This window comes from Lepisma saccharinum, chromosome 6 (assembly GCF_977018435.1).
Source record: "Lepisma saccharinum chromosome 6, izLepSacc3.1, whole genome shotgun sequence".
Lineage (NCBI taxonomy): Eukaryota > Metazoa > Arthropoda > Insecta > Zygentoma > Lepismatidae > Lepisma > Lepisma saccharinum.
In genome coordinates this window covers 34,446,356-34,467,980 of record NC_139234.1, presented here as the reverse complement: position 1 = coordinate 34,467,980, position 21,625 = coordinate 34,446,356, and the positions used below count along the sequence as shown (strand labels likewise).

Genomic DNA, 21,625 nt, shown 5'->3' with positions numbered 1-21,625 from the left:
AAAGCACTTCCAAATTGTTAAAATATGCACTATTAAAACAGTTTAGTCAAATTTAAATAATTATTAACGTTTGATTGAATTGACATATACTAGTATGGCTCGTTCTTTAAGAAAAAGTGGTAACCAGTGCTTTTTAATTTTCTCAGAATTCAATCATAAAAAATTCAAATTCGAAGAGAATTTAATAGTACTTTGAATTATATTAGAGACAGATTGTGAGGGGAAGTGTACACAAATTTGAAAAGGATTTAGTAGCATAGGCAGTGACTTTAGGGGAGCAATGCTCTTTCTGCCCCCAAAATTCCTCAAGAGTATATACATTATGCATAAGAAAGTGATTGTTGTCACTCCTGCCTCCTCAATATTTGTTATATGAAGTAGTATTTTAAATTATCTTTATATAGTTCAAATAGAAAATTATTCACACCTGTATTGGGAGCCTTTTATTTAAAACTGAAATATAAATTTTCTTAAATTTCAATATTATGTAGTTATTGAGAACAATTTAGTTGTAGTTCTCCTAAAGTTCCTCCAAATGTGTGTAATGAAAAATAATTTTTGAGATAACTTCCTGTTTATTCACATACTGTCAACAGTTAGTCATATTTGCCTGAGAATTCTTCGAACATACAAAATATGTCAGTTATGAATCATTTAATGTAAGTGAATACACTCAAAGTGAATTTCTGAAAAGAATGATATATTTTACTAATTCCGTTTACACATTCAATAGGAAAACGGACCATTTTTTTTAGAAAGTTTTCAGTAGATCGTGTCCAATAGAGAAATAGTGCTATTTCTATGGGGGGGGGGGGGTAAACGAAGATACCATAATTGCAAAAAGCTGAAACATGGGAATTGTTTTAAATGTAAATATACTGTATTTCAAGTAAATCCTAAATCCAGGTTTGTGGATATTACGAGTAAGTGTACGTTGATTCAAAGTTTACTGTGATCAGATTGATCAAAATACAGTTACGTAGTTATAGTAGCGTGCCAAAGAATTTTGCAAGGAGCAGGGAAGAATTTGACGGTGTGGGCGTATGTTCGTGAGCCTTTAGTCTAGCTGGAGGTGTATGCTCCTACGTTTTAATATACTGTAGGAACAATGGAGTCAGTTGGGAGGATGCTTTGCATAATTTTTCCTAGCTGCGGGAATACAATCCCTTGCATCCACCTACTTCGAACACTTCCTTTTTATTTCTGTCCATGCGCCAAGAATTGGAATGATATACCTCTATAAGATTTACCAACTAAATAATGATTTAACCGAAAATTGTAAGATATAGTTATCCCAGTAGAAATCTATAATAAAATAAATATCACCAAATTAAAAAAGATATACTTAACATCTCCAAAATTAAATCATTAGAATAAAATCCGACCAAAAACGGTATACCACATAGAGCAAGGCTAGAAATTATTATACAGGAGATAGTTATTGGTATTTTATTAATTAAGCCACCCATACAACGAATATCTTGAACATCCCCTATGACATGAATTAGCGCCCCAGCACATAAAAATAATAAAGACTTAAATATAGCATGTGTTAATAAGTGAAAAATTGCTAACTCCTTTAATCCCATAGCCTCAAAACAGAGGCATGTAGTGCTTAGGACCTAACATTAACTCCCCTATAAGCGTACACAGTGGCGGCTGGCAGCTAGTATGATGGGTAGTGCCAACGTGATCAAGAAATCGAAAAATTTTCGCTAGTATATGTCATAGAAATCTAATGAAAGAGGTAATTTAATGGAACTTTGTTTACTAAAATTGCAGACAAAAATTCAGAGTTCCTAAGATTGGTTTATTTTACTTCGCATTTGTACTACTTTTGGCTAATCGTGAAGATAAGGATAAGTGAACACTCACAAAGAACACCGATGCCCAGGCCGAGATTCGAACCCGCAATCCCTGGCGTCGTAGCATGCTGTGCGGAGGTCGGCCAGAGTTTCTAGGAAATAAATGCGACTATTAAAATTTCGACGCCTGTCACCTTTACCATTTTTTTTTAATATTTTAAATAGAATTGATGTTTAAATCTGGCGTGGGACAGCCAAGTTGTTTAACTTTTAATTTAATATCGTATAGTACCTTGGAAAACGGTGTATGTAATAATGCTCTAATCTGACTCATCTTTACTAACTACCCTTCCTTTCACACACCATCGGACACTTTCACTTCACTAAAACGAAAAAAAAACACTGAACAATTAGAGACACCGAGTCGATCACGGTATTCTCGCCTTGCTTTGTTTATAATTTGCAACCCCAGCACGGCAGACGGTACATCAACAGTCGGTGTTACTAACAACTGAAATATGATTATCTGCTAAATGAACTGTAGATCTACAATTTTTAGAATTCAATGCAAGAAATTGAATTATATCTCTAAGTAAAATTCTTATACTGATAGATTTTGCGTGTGATTTTTTACAAATATAAACAGCTGGGGATGCGGCGCAGGAATTGAGGCGGCCGTAAGCTCGAACGCTTACAAGATTCGAATCTCCTCGTTTGTAAATGTATTAATTTAACTATATTTTGGCAAAGCAAGTGCTTTTTCTTTTTCTGAGCCATGGCACAGCGGCTCTCCCCTTAGAGTCTCCTCTGAGCGTACATATGGCAGAAATTTTCAACGAATCTATTAAACTCTCGAAACAGAAGGCATTCCGTACAGATTCTTTAAAACTCGACCAGGAAGTTTCTATTGAAGTAATCCATAATTATGAAAATCGCCTACATTGGCGGAATTTCAGTAAAAGTTTTGTACATAAAACATTTATTTCATTCCGTTTTCTTGGGGTTATAGAACAACTGTAAGTCAAGTGTAAACATATAAACAGAAATTTCTTTGTTAAGCAAGGGAGAATATTTCAGATATAATTATTCGTAACCCTGAATTAAAGTTGCTGTTTATTTTAGGAACGAGAGATCTGTATTCCCAACTGTTAATATGAAAATTTTCGAAACTTATTTTTATTTGCATAAAATTTGAAATCGAGGGGGGAATTACCCATTTGTTCCCCTGCCTTCCTGCAGGTGCTCTTGGCCGTCTGTTTGCCCCCTTAGAATTTGTTTCCGTCCAAGGTTTTGGGGGAGGCAACCGGACCTACGATCAGTGTGACCAGCGGCGGTGCTAGGATTAATTATCTAGGGGTACTGAGGTGGTGCGAAATGAAATTTAGGGGGTGCGATGTTGAAAATAAAGGAAACATGAAACATGCGCCAGTACATCAAATATCAATCGACTTTCACTAGGCTTCTATGAAAATATGTCAATGACTTGATTCAGTTTTGCTTGCTTGCTTTGACCACAACATGTTCAAAGAAGTAAATGCGGCTTCTCTTTCAGATTAGTATCAATAGCTTGCCTGTAGTATACAATAATAGTGGTCTCTCTTCAATACTCAATATTATATACGTATATTAATTATAATGACGACATGGTTTTCGTAAGTCATAACATGAATAACACTGCACCACAGAAAAAAACTAATTTCGTTGAATTAACAAAACACATTTGTTAACTGTAAACAATAAACATAGTACCATTAACGTAAGTTGGTAATTTTGAACAAATTCTTTGGTAACTATAAGCACATGTGCTCGATTACTAAAGAGCATTTAGTACTGGTGTATAATCATTTGTTTGTCGTTTTTTTAAGCAAATATTTGGTTGCCAGAAACTATTTTTGGTTATTCCAATATTTTTCCTCTGTGAAAAGTTAGCAGTATTTTCGGTTGAAAATTGGTTTTCAAGAGGGGTGTGCAAGCACCTCTTCGCACCCCCCCGGCTCCGCCCCCGAGTGTGACAATCTGTGGGGTCGTGTTTGCCTATGTTTGTCCTTGTTTATGCCGAGTGCCCTTTTCCCGCCTTAGCTCTTGGCTAGGGTGTGGCTATCTTATCCTCGGAGACGTTACACTTTGGTTGTTGCTATTAGTCAACGCCAGTAGTATTTTTATCAATTAATTGACAAAGTTTTTAAGACATTTTTTCATGTTAGGATCCTATCTCTGAAATTTTATTTTAGTTAAGGGACTCATCCCCTATTTGCGTGACGGGCACAAATAGCCTAGGCTATGTGCTGACGTGCCCAAAATTTTAAAATGAAGTTGCTCATTTTAATCTAAATATGCACTTTTTGAACCCTAATTACCGAAAATATTTCAATAACTCCTCTCTCCGCATGCCTACTCATTTTTTAATTTCATCGTTAGTGTTAAATCTAGGAAAGGATGCAAAAAATATCAATTTTTTATGTTGAGTAGTGTAGAAGTTACGGTAGAAAAAGTACGAACACCCATGCATGCAATCTAACATGGCTGATGTTTTCAATATGGCGAATTTTCCTGGGAATTTTCAGGGTCTTGGGATGACGTTTCGGTATACACATGAAAATTGGTCTTCTAATTTCTTAACACGTGGTTAGAAATATATTTGTATTTTTCCCTAAATCTTAACATGGATCAAATAAAAACAAAGGCAAAAACAGTGGTTGGCATATTGGCAAGGCAAAGCTTGCAGCAGCAATGCCACAGAGCAGTTTACTTCACCTTTTCTTAGATGTTGCAATGCACGTGACGCAACCGAAGGATTTTTATTGGTTTTCGTCAAGGTGTTGCTTGCATTGTTAATGGGATAGCTTAGGTACATAGAAAAGTTTGTGTTGCTATGCCGTTTAACGTTTCTACATCACGTTTTGCCACTTGAAGGCAGACAAACGATCTGATTGTAACGACTTATTCATTCTATCTCCTTCCTCAAAGGTTTGCTATACAAAAATTCATGGTCATAAGAACAATATCAGAAACATTGTTCTTGTCTATTTTCTTATCTGTTGAGGGACTATAATTCACAGAAGAAACACTCTGTGTGTAATAGCAGTAACTGTTTGATAGGATTATTTTGTTTTGTTTTGTAATATGGATGTTGGTTGCAGCAGAAACTAACATCATAATGGAACAAATCAATATATCTATTTTTGATATCTACTGGTCTTCTTCCATTAATTTTTGTAAAGACCTATGAAGATGAGTCACCTGAAATGGGTTAAGTTGGTGTTTTTAGGTCCACTTGACGGTGTTTTAAGGTCCACCTTACGCACAATAAGGCTAATCGGGACTGGACCTACAGTTTAAAGTGGGATCGCGAACTACTATGTGTCTCCACAGGGTATCGAACCCGGGATCCCTTGACTACAAGGCAACGACGCTACCATTGCCCCATCGGGGAGGCCCCACCTGAAATGGGAACAACACAGTCATGGTAATATAATTAGAGAGAGATATTCTCACACGAACAATGATATAGCAGTGTATAGTTGGTAGTGATTACATCTGACGATGACATGTGTTCCGTTGAATGAACCTGTAAATAAAGGCTATTTCCGGAGAAGAAAATGAGGGAAAGCTGAATTTCGGCACGATTTTACGCTATTTTAAGAGGCGTTTCCCCCACAACCGTCTGTGCTTACCCCTCCTTTTCACCCAAATCGGTGCCCTATTTTCACACTTTATCAGTTAAGGTCTTCTAAAATAGATTACTAATAACTGTTAAACACCATTACCATGTAGGTGCTTTTCTTGCATCGTACAGATTTTTATGTAAATTCATTAACAAGGTTTAAAAATGTACAATTTGAACCCAATTTCTGAAAACGTTTGCTACTAATTGTTTTATTGTAACATTGACATTAGCACATCGCTCTACGACGCCAAGGGTCCCGGTTTCGAATTCCGGCCTGGGCATGGGTGTTCTTTGTGAGTATCCCTTCATTTATTTCATCATATAGTCACTCATCCCCGTCTTCTGCCAAAAGTGGCAGAAAAGCGAAGTGAAATAAAATAAACCAATTAATTAAAACAATGAATTCAACGTATTATGGATAAAGGTTGTAGACAAATTCCTAAATATTTGCACAAACCTTTTTAAGATGATATTTTGTTAAATAAAAGCTTCTGTACCTGTTCGATGCCGGAAAAATTAGGAAAAGACGAACTTTAGCAGGATGTTAGACCGACCACCAGTAGACACTATTCATTTTTTTGTTGCTATTTGTTAAATTGACAGAAAATGACATTAATGAATATAAATTACAAAAAGCAACTAAAGTAATGTTATTGTCATTTCAAATTTATTAATAAATAAATAATGAAAAATCTTAAGTGAATTTCAAATATTATAATATATGCATACATATAACCAACTTAATTATCTAAATTTAATCCAGTTACCTGATTTTACCCATTCAATTTCAGCAGCCATCTGTTCACATTTTCCGAACTCATGTAGTTTCCTCATAGACGTCTATTTATTATTCTCGCAGCTGACATCTACTTCCTCCAACCAGAATCATGATTCTTTGCAAGGAGCGTTGCTAAGAAAGTAAGAAACATTCGTACGGCTAGGGAGCTAGCTTTGACAGTATCAAATCTGCGTGTTCAGCGTTTCCGTAGCAACCGTCCCCCTTTCTTTAGAGAAGGCATCGTATTTACAATTCCTCATAATAGCTAACCTAAGTCCTGCGTGTTCGTGTGCATCAAAGTTTCCGGCGTTAGCAAGGAAGTAAGCAGGCAATGCGCGTAGTTATTTCACAAGATAAATCTTAATGCTCCTAAAGTGGTCCATATATGCGTTTGAACTAGCCACAGGAATTTGATTTTCTTCCACGAGTTTAGTAACTTTATTGTAAAGCAGGTAAACTCACTCACACTAATACATATTTTGGACCTGAATTACACGGCCAGAGACTCAACGACTAATTTAGTTTCTACTTACAATGCAATTACTTTATGAATGTCAATTCGGAAATGTGGCTTTCTTCATTCTAGCGTAGCCTTAAGATTAGCAAAGGAACAGAAGTAATTATATATATATAAAAAAAAACAATTCTGGAATATTTACTGACTTTAGCGAATCACATGTAGTATCTGACTGCAACTGTTAATAAGAATCAACTTTATAATCGAACTTCTTTTTCAAATATTATTTGCATTTTCTGTTGTTTCAAAAAAGAAAGAGAGAGAGAAAGAAAATAACACCAACTTAATTGATTGATTTGGTGTTTTAAGTTCACTTTATGCACAACAAGGCTAATCGGGACTGGACCTACAGTTTAAAGTGGGATCCGAACCACTATGTGCCTCCACCGGGAATCGAACCCGGCATACCTTGATTACACGGCTGCGACACTACAACTGCGCCATAAGGAAGGCTCTACAACACAAACTTGAGGGCTGAACTCAAAAGTACACAAGGATTTTATTTTACGAGAGTTTCAATAAAAACTATGATATTCATGAAGTGTTTATTTCCATTCTTCATACAGACACCAATGATTTTTTTAAATAATAAATAATACGTAAGACAAATTAATAATTATTTTATAATTAATTTGTAATAAGATTTCAAATTAGATGCCAAATAATTTTGATATAAATACCTAAGACATGTGGTAAAATTCATTAACAAATTACGGTTAAAACGTTAAAAACTTTTCTGCAAAACTAGCACTTATTGGAAAATTGTACAACATAACATTACATTCTAGCAGCAGCGTCAGGAAATGAGTTTAAATTTGAGTTTTTGTTTTAAGCCCACTTTATGCACAGTAAGGAACGTCAGAAAATACCGCTTCCTCGTCTATATATTTTGCCTCTCTTTCATATTTATAATACACAGCAATAGTTTGTTGTGATTCTCAGCCTACGTGAGATCGCGGCCCGGTAAATTCTTTTCATAATAGTCGATGCCTGGGTCCACAAAGTGGTAGCTTGTAGGTTAACTTTGGAAGCAACTCGTAGAGTAGTAGCATACTCGTTGAGGTTCCGTTGTACCGTAGAGTAGGCTAATATAAGTTTAAGTGGAGGCATCTCTCAGAAGATGGGATAGATAAGAAGAGACCGGAAATGCTTCAAATCTCTTTCGGAAAGGAATGTTCTTAGCTTCACCAATTGATAGAGATATGGTACGCCCACAATTCTATTGCTATAGATTCGTCAATTTGTTATTATTATTAACAAATATTTCCCAAGATATTGTGTCGACCTAAAATTACAATTTTAAAATGATCGAGATTTGTATGCGTAGTTTGAAAAGTAACAAACACAATGCAATAACATGTTTCAGAATTCATAGCTTCGAAGATGTGGGAATTGTTTGTCCAATGTAGGTGGCTCAAAATCGATGCGAATAAAAATGTCTGGTTTTGTTTGTTTTCTGTGACGAAAAGGGTTTTGGGAGTAAACAATTTCCTCGTTCGTATGATTAACAATCAGCAAGGTCACACGTGCTAAGGTTATTGGGTTTAACCTTCTGTTTTGACTACATAAAACTCATTATAAACGCGAATGTCATACTATATTGCCTGCACGTGTAACGATTGTGCACTCATCCAACACCAAGGAAGTGCATTGGAATATCTATTCTACAAGCAGTGGCGGTGGCTTTGTGGGCAAGGAATCGGTTGACCTACGATAAAAGTAGCCAAGGTCCTAATAGATGCATATAATTCGAGAGACAGAGGTTAACACTTCAGAATAACATGCAAATATACACATAATGGGCCTAGTGATATAACTGCCTTCTTGTAATCAAAGGGTATGGGAGGCCTCCCCAATAGTATGGTAACGTAGTGCCTTATAATCAAGGGTCTAACACGTGGAGGTCCAGTACCGATTAGCCTTTCTATGTATCAAGTGGACTTAAAAACAAATTGAAGACAAACTCAAGCGGTATCGGATTCGATATTCCGCGGAGGCACATTGCATTATGGTTCTCGTCCTACTTGTAAACTGCAACTTCAATTGTATTACTGTTGTACACTGACTTTTTTTGAACATCTGAAACGTGAAGTTGACGGTACTGATTACCCATCTTGTGGTGAACAGTTAGGATGAAGATATTTGACATGTATCCATAGTTTTATTTCACCCAGAGCACATACTCAATTCCGGCAACATAGTGACCTCAAAGTCATCATTATGTGCCCCCTTCCGCCAAACATTTTCTGAAGTGGACTTAAAAATGTATTTCTATATTTAATAATGAAAAATTACAAGTCTTTTGTTCAGTTTAAAAGGCTGCACAATGCACATGAATTGTGTTTTTATGCATTTCTAACCTTTGATTGCCTTCTAGTAAAGGGCTGAAACAGATACAACTGTCGGAGACACCGTTACGGTTATATTACCCATCTCGTAAATTCTGGGAATTTTGTATTCTGTAGTCGTTGAAAATACAGTTTTCTTTGTTGCACTTTCAAAGACGAGGCCGAAAAATCCGCAGGAGTGAAAAACAACGGGTCATGTTCTCCATGGATGTTAATTGTCTCTTCCAAAGTAACTCTCACTCTTCCTTCATCTTCATGTGTCAACCTCAATTCCACTTAATACATCTCGGTAAACTTCATTTGTGCAGGCCAGCGAGGCCCTGGCGTCTGGACCTACAGCCAGTGTAATCCTCTGTATGGCTGTGCGTTGTCCCTGTGTTTTGTCATTAGATGTGCTAAGAGCCCCTTTACAGCCTCAGCTTTTAAGTAATGAGATTTAAATCCCCAAAGACGCGTGTTGATTTTAGTCATGGTAAGGGGCTTGATCCTGCATAATACGACAGGTGTAAATAGCCGAAGTGCTGGCGCACCAAAAACTTCCATTTTAATCCATCAGTCAATCTTCATTTCATGTCGCGGTAGTGTAGTAATGTAGGTGCGTGGAATTACCTTGTTTTAGCACGAGAGTTGAAGTGAAAAACAATATAGGTTATGTAGGAGTTAGAAAATACTCGCTTTAGGTTTATAAATTCAGCCTATTGTTCTGCGTTTTCTGTTTCAATTTTCTACCAAAAGATGAAACAGACATGAAGTAGCATGCAATGATAAATATCCATATTCATTGCCTAGTCCCTAGTGTGCCTACTTATAACTATTGTAACGCTACAATTCGAGAGTGGGCCTCTTCTCTCGCCCTCAGTCAAACAATTTTTTTTGCCGGTGGTGAGAATTGAACCTGTGACAGACCTGAGGTTTTACTACAAATCCGGTAGACTAATCAACTATAAAATGCTTGATTTTTTGGCGTGAAAAATACATAATTACGTCTTATAAAAATTGCAGTATAACAAATAGTATATGCAATAAAGAGAAAAATACGAGTACATACAATAAAAACTTCAGAATTCACTGATTTTTTTTGGAATATTTTAAGAATATTGAAAACGCTAGAATTTATGAGGTGTTTGTAATGTTTTCAGTAGCATAAAATTTGAAAATTTTCATTATATTGAAGCAATATTAAGATAACTGAAAATGTATAAGTCAATGCTCAGTTTAATCTACGTACCTTTGCATGAACTTTTCAATTTAGAGTGGTATTGTTTAAGACAAGATGGAAGTTTATATTTAGACATTTACACAATGCAGTCTGTGCGTCTGAATGTACAAATTTTGTCTTTGTCTTGTATCATGTTCATGAATGTGCTTGTTTCGTGCTTGTTTCTAACTAGCATTTCATCATTACCTATATGGGCAATAAACATATGCACATATAGTAAGAATAGAGTGGTGGAAAGCATTTCTGAATGTGGACTTGGGTTGAGCTTTATGCACAAGTCTAATATCTCTTTTCTGCATTGTAAATACAAGTTTCGTATGCACATGAGTCGGCCTTTCTCAAGTTGCAATAGAATACTCTAAGTGTGTATAAATATGGCTTTAAAAGCTATAAAATTTGTCCTCAAGTGTTATCTTCCTTTATGCACATAATCACACACTAAGGAAGCTGTAGCATCATCGTCACAGCCACATTCCTTGAACTGTCTACTAATGCTTGTTTCTATATATGGTGTGTAATGTGCAATGTAATCGGCGGCTAAGATAAGAGTAGGAAAGTTGCCTATTCCTCTTAATTTTTATTCTACATCCTATGCTATTTTAAAATGGAATTGTTCTGATGCTGAAGCAGATGTCCTCTGCTGATTGGCGTTTTCATTCCATTACCATCACATTTGGGACGTCGAGTGTACGAACTTGGTGATGGACAAATCTCCTACTGTTAATTGTGGCTGCCGGGTGTGCATTCTGACTTGGATCACATAGGTATTTAATTTATTTTTCCACTTCTTTTCTATTTATCACGCCTGTTGGAATGATAAAGATTGATAATGAACTGGTGGAATGCAAGATAGAACAAGCCCAAACAAGCTCAGAGGCTAGCAACGTCGTGAGACCTCAATTTCAGTTATAACTTTAGACCAGTAGTTGGTTACTATAGTTATTTTTGATGTCTTTACCACGTTTCAAACATCTCATCCCCCCTATTTTGTAGCCATTTTCAATGCAGTCTTTCCCAAATAGGGGCCCCTTTACTGACAGGCCCGGGGCCGTAGCTCCTCTAAATCCGGGCCTAAGACCATTTATCATATCCATACTTTTCCATATTAGATCGACGATTGCTCGGAAGATGGATATTATTTTTCCTGTTTTAGTCCATTACACTGCAGTTACTGTAAACTAAATAAATATATGCCTTATCTACAAATAAGCAGGCAGATATCCGAATGCGTATGTCTGAAGATGTCGTTTAGATAAATGTTCCAAATAATCGAAGGAACGTTTTCAAACTGGAACGAGACCGATAGTTTCGGTCACTAAATCTCGCTCTCGTTTGATTTTACAGAGGTCTCGTCTCGTTCCCGGTGTCTTCACGATAAGTCTCGAAGCGTTTGATTTCGTTCTCGTCTCGACTTTAAAAGGGGGGTATTTATTCCAGTTGAATTTAGCAATTATTTTCTAAACTATTCAATGCTGTCATGGAGAGAAAATTACTCACTTGGTTCCCCAAACTTATCAAAGTAACTACGTTCCCCATAAAATACTTTTTGTGTACGCATGAAACCTGACCTGTTTTTTTTTTTTAAAATATTAGTTATTCAAGGAATAACTTCGATCTCTTCAAAATTACAATTAAAGAAGGAAAAGATTCATCGGAAGAAGAGAATATGCGTCTTAGATTTCGGCAACACTTTGCTTCATACAGCATGTACGCAATAAAGATCCGAGTTTTAAGAAAAACATGTAAAACTCACTTCTTAGAAGCTTATTTAACTATCAAAACAAAATTTAAAGGGCCAAATCCCAGGATTCAAAACCTCTGGTTTAGATTAGCTAATCACAATAAATATGAAGGCAGCGCGACTATTATACATTTATATAAATCATTGTAAATGTAGGTTGGAATATATTCTGAAGTAGGTGAAGTACATATTGCAAATACTCCTCCCAATGTCCTCATGGATCTGCCACTGATTGTTTTTGCATCTGTTCCCTAATATTCAAGGTGATTCTTCTGTCTTTGTGTTTCTAATTGTCGCGTATGTTTCTGAAGGAAAAACACTTGTGAAAAGTGTCGACCTTTTACAAAGTCAGTTTGCTCAAATGTCTTTCGCTTTATTGCCATTGCCTGAAGTTTCATTTACTTTTCATTCGAATCGGAAATTACAGGGCTGCGTTTTGCAACAATTAAAACTCATTTAATCAGTAGAAGCAAAACTTGAAAAAATAAGCGGTGTTTGTTAACAGCATAGAAAATTACGAGATTTTTCTTACATTTGTCAATAACTTCTTTTGTATCATTGATTTATTTTGTTTTACTTCACTTTTCTGCCACATTTGACTCGTCGCGAAGATGAGGATGAATGGTGATGAAATGAGAAGAATGAAAGTACAATCACAAGCATAGGCCTATATGGACTAGGGATGGCCAGATCCGGATCCTGGCGGATCCGAAATCCGGATCCGGTTGGTTCCTAAAATTTTTCGGATCCGGATCCGGTACTTTCGGATCCGGATACAGAACTTTTGGATCCGGATCCAGAATTTTCGGATCAGGCAGGATCCGTTTGGCCATCCCACATGCACTTCTTTGGAAAGTAAGAATGTGCTTATAACATATTGTTACCTGCTAATATATATATATAGTGTGTGTACGCGCATGCGCGATTTGTAATTAATTAATACACTTACAAGGGAGGTCTAAGTCTCCCCCTCCGATTTCCATGAAACTTGGCAGGTGTATAGAGGCCCCCCCCTCAAATGTCAAGATGAGGAGAAATTGAAGTGGGGATCTGGCCCCGAAACCACGTAAATATGGTATAGGAAGAAACAGGGGGAATAGAGCCTCTCTATACACCTGTCAAATTCCATGGAAATCGAATGGGGACACAGGGGTCAGATGATCCACACGTCAGTTTGTACTCATCTTGATATTTGAGGCGGGTTTTGCCTCTAAAACAGTTTTTAGCCGAAAAAAACACATATTTCTTCCTTTGGGCCCCTCTATACACCTGCAAAGTTTCATGAAAATCGGAGGGGGACACAGGGGTCAGATCCTCACATCAATTTGTCCTCATCTTGACATTTGAGGGGGTTTTGCCCCCTAAAACAGTTTTTAGCTGAAACAAAAAAAAAAACACGTATTTCTTCCATTGGGCCCCACTATAGACCTGCCAAGTTTTATGGAAATCGGAGGGACACAGGGGTCAGATCCTCACTTCAATTTGTCCTAATCTTGACATTTGAGGGGGTTTTGCCCCCTAAAACAGTTTTTTAGCTGAAGCAAAAAAAACACGTATTTCTTTCTTTGGGCCCGTTTATACACACACCTGCCAAGTATCATGGAAATCGGAGGGGGACACATACGTCAAATGCACACTTAAATTTGTCCTCATATTGACATTTGAGGGGGGGGGTTGCCCCCTAAAACAGTTTTTTAGCAGAAACAAAAGAAAACACGTATTTCTTCATTTGGGCCCGTTTATACACACACCTGCCAAGTATCATGGAAATCGGAGGGGGACACAGGGGTCAGATCCTCACATCAATTTGTCCTCATCTTGACATTTGAGGGGGTTTTGCCCCCTAAAACTGTTTTTTAGCTGAAACAAAAAAAACACGTATTTCTTCCATTGGGCCCCACTATAGACTTGCCAAGTTTCATGGAAATCGGAGGGACACAGGGGTCAGATTCTCACTTCAATTTGTCCTCATCTTGACATGTGAGGGGGTTTTGCCCCTAAAACAGTTTTTTAGCTGAAGCAAAAAAAACACGTATTTCTTTCTTTGGGCCCGTTTATGCACACACCTGCCAAGTATCATGGAAATCGGAGGGGGACACAGGGGTCAGATTCTCACTTCAATTTGTCCTCATCTTGACATTTGTGGGGGTTTTTGCCCCTAAAACAGTTTTTTAGCTGAAGCAAAAAAAACACGTATTCTTTCTTTGGGCCCGTTTATACACACACCTGCCAAGTATCATGGAAATCGGAGGGGGACACAGGGGTCAGATCCTCACTTCAATTTGTACTCATCTTGATAATTGAGGCGGGTTTTGCCTCTAAAACAGTTTTTAGCCGAAAAAACACATATTTCTTCCTTTGGGCCCCTCTATACACCTGCAAAGTTTCATGAAAATCGGAGGGGGACACAGGGGTCAGATCCTCACATCAATTTGTCCTCATCTTGACATTTGAGGGGGTTTTGCCCCCTAAAACTGTTTTTTAGCTGAAACAAAAAAAAACACGTATTTCTTCCATTGGGCCCCACTATAGACTTGTCAAGTTTCATGGAAATCGGAGGGACACAGGGGTCAGATCCTCACATCAATTTGTCCTCATCTTGACATTTGAGGGGGTTTTGCCCCTAAAACAGTTTTTAGCTGAAGCAAAAGAAAACACGTATTTCTTTCTTTGGGCCCGTTTATACACACACCTGCCAAGTATCATGGAAATCGGAGGGGGACACAGGGGTCAGATCCTCACTTCAATTTGTCCTCATCTTGACATTTGAGGGGGTTTTGCCCCCTAAAACCGTTTTTTAGCTGAAACAAAAAAACAGGTATTTCTTCCTTTGACCACCACTATACTGCCAAGTTTCATGGAAATCGGAGGGGGACACTTAGATAACCTCCCTTGTTAGCCTTACACTTTGTAATTATATAACACTGCATATATTATAATGTTTTATTTTAATTTGTAAAACTGTAAGTGTAGAACAATTGCATAATTTTTGTATAACATTTCTATTTTGTTATATGTGTTAAAGGTTTTATTCTGGAATGGAATGTCTCACATTTATGCGTGTTTCCATTTCCAATACATTCGAATGAATACATATTCGTTTCAATGGCATTTACAAAATCACCTCTGACATTTTATGTTAAACAAGTAAGATTATTTTTGTGCACGTGTGTGTCAGCCGATGCGTAGCAAAGTGTTTTAGGAACAACACTTGAAAAAAATTCTTGTAGGACTAACTAAAGAAAAATTTCTTTGTAATCGAAGATCATAATACCTTTTAAGGTGTGGTAATATTATAATGGGATTGAGATACGAAACTCTCGGATCCGGATCCAAAAAATCCGGAATTTTCGGACCCGGATTTTTCGGATACGGATCCGTTTGGCCATCCCTAATATGGACAACACAACGCGAACCTCACAGAGGGTTATATTGGCTGTGAATTCAGCTCACAAGTCTGCAGAATGCAGTCCGGGGTGTTCTACGTGGAAGTGGTTGACATTTGGGTGCATTCCGGAAGGATCACACCCCTTTACACCCCATGTATCTATCCTCTAAGTTCTTTTTAGCATTCAGAATGACAGACACGAAAGGGTGAGAAGAAATTAACGCTTATTCTCATTTTACTCTCTATATACATCTATTACTTAACCCTTGTCTTACGCAATAGCTATAATGTAATATAATTGAAATTTGTGTTTTCTTGCATTAAAGGGAGTTGACACAACAAACAAGTACGAAAAACTTTCCAAATAAGATTCATTTTCTTTCAATTTTGCTTTTGTTTTCATGCTTTAAGATTAGAGTTTGAAAGAACAATACCGTGGCAATATTCCCCCACCGACTACAGTGGCAAAACGTTTAGGAGCACCTGTTAGTTCTGCTTGTTTTGCACTATTTACTGGCAAAGGCATATTAAGTTGAAGAGGAAAATGTGCTAGGGTAACCGTAGCCTATTAAAACTCGCGTTACAATTCGAACCGAAAGCAATAAACGTTATTCTTTTATTTTATTTTTGCAGAGCCCGGCTTACAAGAATCGAACGAAACGAATCCTCAGTCCCGGCGCAGCTGGGGTTATGTGAAGGAGTCAGTTCTTAGTCAGCAGACAACCAGGGAAGAAAGCTTCGCACACAATGACTTAGTGAACGACAGGGATCACAGACGACAAACCTGTGCTCGTAAAGTATTGCTCATTCCCGATAACAGTGACGTCGTAGAGAAATAAGAACAGCAGCTAATGTGCGTGTGTAGTTCGGAAAGCCAAGGCTATTCAACGCCAAGGTTGTTACTTGTGATATATTCCTTTAACTGCTAGGATAGAAGCAGCTGTCGTGCAAACAAACCGGCTGGGTAAGTTCTTAATAGTGTTTCCTACTAACCTTAGTATCTATAATAATTTGATTTCCAATTTTCCACCTCTTGTCCATGGCTTGAACTGTTAAATGTTTTCAAAATTTCGACTACACCTTCAAACATTTCGGAATGAAAATTTTGTAGAACTGGCATCATTACTAGAAGTATTATTAATTATTAAGTGAGTAAAATGCATTTCTTGTATATTTTTTGTGGTTTATCGAAGTGTTTACATTTTTAAAATCTTTAATTCTAAGGTCCTTTTGAATGAAATACTTCGATTTCAGACATTGTGTTTTCTTTAGTTGCTTATGGATACAGACGAACATATTGACATTATTCACAATTGAACATCATTGCAATATTTTATTTTACTGTAAGTGAAGTTTCCTAATATTTATCATTGATATCAATAGTGTTATATTTATGTAACAATGTAAGCCTTGGAAATCAATACCCACCCTGAAATACAATATTTTATGTTAATTGTCTTATTACGTACATTTATACGAGGGCTGCTGGAAAAGTTTCTGCAATCAATATGAAAGAAGACATGTGAAATTCTGGTAATGGCATTATTGTTTTTCAAAGTGTTCAGCCTTAAGATCGATACACTTTTGCATACGCTCAAACCAATTTTGAAAGCAATTTTTCCACTCTGAAGCTGATAACCTCAGAAACAGCTGCTTCAGGCGACACAAATCGCTCACCACGCATCTTTTTTTTCATGTGTGGGAACAAAAGGAAGCCATTAGGTGATAAATCAGGTGAGTACGGACAATGAGTCATTAATTCGCCTTTTTAACTGGACAAAAAATCAACAGTTTGGTGTGCTGAGTGGGAACTGGCGTTGTCGTGGTGAAGAATAATGCGATGATTTGGGTTTGTTTTACGCAATTCATTGATGACCTCTGGCAAACAAATTGTTGTATACCACTCAGCATTTCCAGTCCTTCGATCTTCCAAAGCTATTGTTGTCTCATGCCCGGTATAACCGAAGAAACAAGCAATCATTTGCTTGGCAGCACTCCTCGAACGAACAACTTTTGTTGGTTTCGGCTCACTATGAAACACCCAAACAGTGGATTGCTGTTTAGTTTCGGGTTCGTATGAATAGATCCAAGAGTCGTCCCCTGTAACGATATAGTGCACCAAATTTGACTTGCCTCGGTTGAATTTTTTGAGCAATTCTTTACACCAATTTACACGAACCTGTTTTTGAGCTTCGGTCAAGTTGTGTGGGATCCAATGGCTTGAAAGTTTCCGTACTTTCAGATGACCATGCAAAATCGTATGTATTGCTGTCATGTCAATGTTCAAGGATGCCTGAATATCACCGTACGTCACATGCCGATCTCTCTCAATCATTTCACGCACAGCATCAACATTACTGGCAACAACAGACGTGGATGGAACATTACTGGCAACAACAGACGTGGATGGATGACCTTCACGAAATTGATCACTGAGAAATGTGCGACCACGCTGGAATTCGGAAAACCAATTGTACACAGTCCTATTGGATGGTGATTCATCCCCAAAAGCCAAATGAAGTCGCTTGATGCATTCACGCACAGAATCAACATTACTTTCAACAACAGACGTGGATGAACAACCTTCACGAAATTCATAACTGAGAAATGTGCTTTAAGGGAGTTCTGAACAGTTTAGGAAAACACGAAATATTAAATCTGATGACAATTATCGATACAATAAATTCCAGTGCACCATTTTGAGATTACAAAATTGTGATTCATTAGCTAGGCAGTTAAGTTTCAGTTTATTCTAGTTGTTTTGATTACCTCATTCATCATCATAAAATATGTACAGTAATCATTCATCCGAGGCAGTTGCTAAACACGCTTTCATCCATGTTGATGGCGTGAGTATATTATTTAGGCTGCAATTTGATGATGTAAACTTTAAAATATAAGGTGTGACTGAAGGGGGGAGGGTAAAATATAAGGTGTGGCTGAAGGGGAAAAGCCTTTAGTCTGAAAATTTCATACCTTGAATATAAAAAAAATTGCTTGATAATGGTCACATCTTTACTCTTGTTTTACATTGTAGTTAGTTATCTTTAGTCAGTTTCTAGTAATAATATACAAATTCATTAATAGAGTGTCAGTGGCGATTTTATTACCTTTTTCAAAAATAAATTCAGAAATTTCCAACGACAAAATTAAATTACCTATCACTTGCCGAGAAAATACTTGCTCTCAAGCTACCTGTTAAGGAATCAGATAACCAGATTTATTTCTAATTGAAATGGATTCGCACACACGCTCGCACGCACTTACTCAAATACGCACGCACGCACGTGTACGCACACAAAAAGCACGCTCGTATCACTGCACATTGACCAAGATCGTTGTTAGTTTCAACAGCGCCATTATAGTTTCAGATGAACTTGAAGATATATTCGTTGCACCTTTTGTCACGACATGCAATGGTTCTCGACAAAGAAATCTGCGGATCGATACCATTCTGGGAACGAATGATTGCGTTCTCACAAGACTGTCGTTACCAACATGTTTTCAAACTTGCACACGTGCAGATAGTGGCGCCTTAATCAGGTGTGCCGTGCAAGAAAAGTATGAGCCCTTTCCACGGCAAATCAGTGGTATTGGATCTCCTCTACACTTTCCATAGAAAAACGATTTCAGCATAGTGCAAATTCATAGTAATAAGTCAACCGAATTAATGTGTTCTTCAAAGATAAACAGTGGTGGTCGATTCGCGATGAATTGTTTGAATGTTAACCACTATATTTGGATTAGAGCCTATTATACTAAAGGGTGTCCAAGAAGTCACTCAACCGAGACTTTGAACGTACAAAACTTTTGTATAAAAAGCGATAGACATATGAAACTAACACTGGATAATATCTTTGTCTATGTGGATATTTTCTAAGCATTAAGCAAGAAAACCGTGAACGCTCAGTATGCGGAAAAAGTTATAGGGTGAAAAAATGTTTTTGCATGAAGTGAAAACAAACGTAGATGAAAGATAACTGTGCAGTCTCTTACAAAAAAAAAATCGATGTGTCTGTCTGGGTATTTATCGAATTGATATAAGAACAGTAAATTATTGTACGTTGTTTCTATGCATTACAGACGATTTATGGATTACTTATGGCATATTCATAAAAAAAGGATATTTTTTTTTTCGAAATTACGAAATGTACTGGCAACATTGGTCGTGTCAGAGGGCAGTACCAGGGGTGCCCGACATCTCTGGCTATGTTATTCAATAATTGCCCGGATGAAAAAAACGATTTGAAATTTATCTATCAAAAAGATAGGTAGGCTAGTTTTTACCAACGTCTCAGACTCGTTCTGTCTCCGCTTTAATGGAACATTGGCCACAGCAAAGTTATCTTCCCGGACATTCTGTTTTCTCCAGTAATTTAATTTCAATTTGCCTTCACCAACAAGCAAGATCTGCTTGCTCAGACTACTGGACAAGGTGGAGCGTCAACCACAACAAAATAGTAATCCTTCAAGGCTTTGTTTTCTCTTCCTTTTGGCGCTGTGACTGCTCACATTGACAGCTTTCCACAAATATGTCCTATGTGCGGAGACTACCAACAGTATGACCACATACAGAAGACAGAAGGGGATTAGACCAAAGATACCTTGGATATAAGTACTCTCTGAAATGTTTGTTTACATATTTAATAATAAAATAAGTACTATGATTCAAACAATTCATCACGAATTCATGTGTGTGTCGACTCATTTGTGAAAGAAAGTAATGTTGTGAAATCATATCAGTTTTTAACCTTAATTCTGGTTATTTTGTGCCTATGATTGATTGATTTGGTTTTTACTTCGCTTTTCTGCCACTTTTGGATAATCGCGAAGATGTATATGAGTGCTGATGTGATGAAATTGATGAATGGACACTCACAAACACCAATGTTAGAATTGAAATGTTAGCTCAAGAAAAAGGCATATCCTATAGTTTTCAAAACGGAGAATACTCAAGTGTGTGTTAGGGTGAGTGGGTGGGTGGGGGAGGGTAGTATTGACTGTTTTTAGCACTACAATAGGGAAAAATGGCATTGAGAAGCAACACGGAATATTTTCTTTGTGTGACAGGCTGATCTTACCCTTCACCTTTCAATGGCAGTGATGCATAAATATGCAGCAGAAATTGTCGCTTGGATGAAACACTAAAACATTCTTTTGATGAGTGTAATCCCAATCAGCAAGTTTCCACAATACTTCCCTATCATAGCCAGACCCGGGTTTACATATTTGGACGCCCGGGGATAACAATTCCGTGGACCCTCTATATTATATATAATATCAGATACAACTTTTAGGCCAGTCGACTCGGTAGCATTATAACATGCACGGGACCTAACGAACATATTTCAGAGATCCGAAAGAATCAGATATTTTTGCCTTTCAGTCTCAGGTGACATGCCCTTATATAGTTATAAGCATTATTACAATTAATAATTCATTTATATATATATATTTCGAATTATTAGCTAAGAAAGCAGAACGTGTTGAAGGTTAAACCCAAGAATTATGGGAGGCTAATATTAATTATAAATATATGTTTCTTTTCATTTCCGATGTGACACTGATGCAACGTTCATTATATTTAATTACAAATCTGGCCGTCTATCTTAATTAACTTTTGTTTAAATTTCATTGAATTTTGACGCTGTGACACAAAATATAATTTTGATGGAAATATTTGAACACGATTTTTATGTAGTGCTTTGTTTAGAATATGATTTCAGTAATTTTGTATATTTTAGTGTATGTCAAAACAATCCACTAAATCAGAAGAAATCGGAATAATTGCTTAATGGGAAGCACCAGCGTCTTATTATACGCGCAATAAACCGTACACAAACAATTATTTTTTTATCTATCGTGCCCCCCCTTGAAGCACGGGCCTCGAACGAGTGCCCAGGTTGTCCCTCCCTAGGGCCGGCTCTGGGTCTAGCAATTGGAAGTTCTCGAGTTCTGGTCCCGATCTGGTTATTGGTGTTCAATTATTATCATTTTCATCGTCGCGATGACGTTTATTTTGCCTTCATCGGTCATGTTTGCAATTGTATTTCTGACATAACTTGAGAATGTCATAAAAGTAAATTTCTATGGACTCGTTTGGTTGGTTTTTCCGCACTGCCAGGCTACCAGATCAAGATAGGCTTAGTAGCTAAGAGTAGT

The 21,625-nt window shown here is 37.1% G+C and overlaps 2 protein-coding genes across 6 annotated transcripts in view; one reads left to right on the top strand and one right to left on the bottom strand.

Moving 5' to 3' along the window:
- Window positions 1–21,625, top strand: part of LOC145988676 (uncharacterized) — a 55,965-nt gene that overhangs the window by 6,672 nt on the left and 27,668 nt on the right. For 4 of the 5 annotated variants that reach the window (XR_014441775.1, XM_083123744.1, XM_083123746.1 and 1 more), the window contains exon 2: window positions 16,097–16,427. The gene's annotated coding sequence lies outside the window, so the exon portion shown is untranslated. Of the gene's footprint in view, window positions 1–10,871; window positions 11,099–16,096; window positions 16,428–21,625 lie in introns of those variants that run through there. The other variant, XM_083123745.1, reaches the window with a different exon arrangement.
- The window catches only part of LOC145988677 (hemolymph lipopolysaccharide-binding protein-like), a 74,780-nt gene that overhangs the window by 52,860 nt on the left and 295 nt on the right, over window positions 1–21,625 (bottom strand). The window lies entirely within an intron of this gene.